We start from the raw sequence: 2,500 nt of genomic DNA, 5'->3' as shown, positions 1-2,500 counted from the left end.
CACTAATGTACAGAGATACAATAGTTTCGACTGGAACCGGATTAAACGTATACACGGCGCTGATTAGTAATAGATAGAGCCATCAGAATACAGATAATGTATAGACCTGTCCGTATACATGCTGAAAGACTCTGCTCACAATCACACGTCAGCCAGACACTCTTATCACGCACTACTCTCTGCCTGTAACAGGCACACAGACAATATGTAAGCACCAGCATGGAACAACACCCAGTGCATCCTCTCTGCCACATTAGACAATCCACACTATCATAACCAGACCGGGAGGTCCACTCGGAAAACAGAATATCCCACCCTTCCGACAACCACCATTGCTCAGCTAAGCCACCAACACCCACACATGTCCCAGACAGGGGTGCACCCAACATCACAATACTGCCTCCTGTCACACCACACAAACAATGGCAGGAATGAAAGACACAGGTCTGCCACAAGCATGGAATCAGAGCGCCGCCTGTTATGAGCCAAAGGTGCACCCTGACGTGGCAAATCAGATGATGCCGCAGTCATTTACTTACGATAATCACAATCAACAAACCGGGCCCCCCCCCCCCCAAGTGCCTTAACCTAACCCGTATTGTACCTTAACCTAACCCGTATTGTACCTTAACCTAACCCGTATTGTACCTTAACCTAACCCGTATTGTACCTTAACCTAACCCGTATTGTACCTTAACCTAACCCGTATTGTACCTTAACCTAACCCATATTGTACCTTAACCTAACCCATATTGTACCTTAACCTAACCCATATTGTACCTTAACCTAACCCATATTGTACCTTAACCTAACCCATATTGTACCTTAACCTAACCCATATTGTACCTTAACCTAACCCATATTGTACCTTAACCTAACCCATATTGTACCTTAACCTAACCCATATTGTACCTTAACCTAACCCATATTGTACCTTAACCTAACCCATGTTGCGCCTTAACCTAACCCATGTTGCGCCTTAACCTAACCCATGTTGCGCCTTAACCTAACCCATGTTGCGCCTTAACCTAACCCATGTTGCGCCTTAACCTAACCCATGTTGCGCCTTAACCTAACCCATGTTGCGCCTTAACCTAACCCATGTTGCGCCTTAACCTAACCCATGTTGCGCCTTAACCTAACCCATGTTGCGCCTTAACCTAACCCATGTTGCGCCTTAACCTAACCTATGTTGCGCCTTAACCTAACCTATGTTGCGCCTTAACCTAACCTATGTTGCGCCTTAACCTAACCTATGTTGCGCCTTAACCTAACCTATGTTGCGCCTTAACCTAACCTATGTTGCGCCTTAACCTAACCTATGTTGCGCCTTAACCTAACCTATGTTGCGCCGTAACCTAACCTATGTTGCGCCGTAACCTAACCTATGTTGCGCCATAACCTAACCTATGTTGCGCCTTAACCTAACCTATGTTGCGCCTTAACCTAACCTATGTTGCGCCTTAACCTAACCTATGTTGCGCCGTAACCTAACCTATGTTGCGCCTTAACCTAACCTATGTTGCGCCTTAACCTAACCTATGTTGCGCCTTAACCTAACCTATGTTGCGCCTTAACCTAACCTATGTTGCGCCTTAACCTAACCTATGTTGCGCCTTAACCTAACCTATGTTGCGCCTTAACCTAACCTATGTTGCGCCTTAACCTAACCTATGTTGCGCCGTAACCTAACCTATGTTGCGCCTTAACCTAACCTATGTTGCGCCTTAACCTAACCTATGTTGCGCCGTAACCTAACCTATGTTGCGCCTTAACCTAACCTATGTTGCGCCTTAACCTAACCTATGTTGCGCCTTAACCTAACCTATGTTGCGCCTTAACCTAACCTATGTTGCGCCTTAACCTAACCTATGTTGCGCCTTAACCCAACACACGTTGGGCCTTAACCCAACACACGTTGGGCCTTAACCCAACACACGTTGGGCCTTAACCCAACACACGTTGGGCCTTAACCCAACACACGTTGGGCCTTAACCCAACACACGTTGGGCCTTAACCCAACACACGTTGGGCCTTAACCCAACACACGTTGGGCCTTAACCCAACACACGTTGGGCCTTAACCCAACACACGTTGGGCCTTAACCCAACACACGTTGGGCCTTAACCCAACACACGTTGGGCCTTAACCCAACACACGTTGGGCCTTAACCCAACACACGTTGGGCCTTAACCCAACACACGTTGGGCCTTAACCCAACACACGTTGGGCCTTAACCCAACACACGTTGGGCCTTAACCCAACACACGTTGGGCCTTAACCCAACACACGTTGGGCCTTAACCCAACACACGTTGGGCCTTAACCCAACACACGTTGGGCCTTAACCCAACACACGTTGGGCCTTAACCTGCTCTGTAATTGTCATACGACGCGTTAAATTAGTGTAGTGTTGCCTAACTGCAACCCCCGCAATATAGTTTGCTACTCGCACTGCCCGGTCCCCAGAATATCGCTTCATGTTAAACACCTTGCAGCTA

This window comes from Schistocerca americana, unplaced genomic scaffold (assembly GCF_021461395.2).
Source record: "Schistocerca americana isolate TAMUIC-IGC-003095 unplaced genomic scaffold, iqSchAmer2.1 HiC_scaffold_467, whole genome shotgun sequence".
Taxonomy (NCBI): domain Eukaryota; kingdom Metazoa; phylum Arthropoda; class Insecta; order Orthoptera; family Acrididae; genus Schistocerca; species Schistocerca americana.
This window is presented reverse-complemented; position numbering follows the sequence as displayed.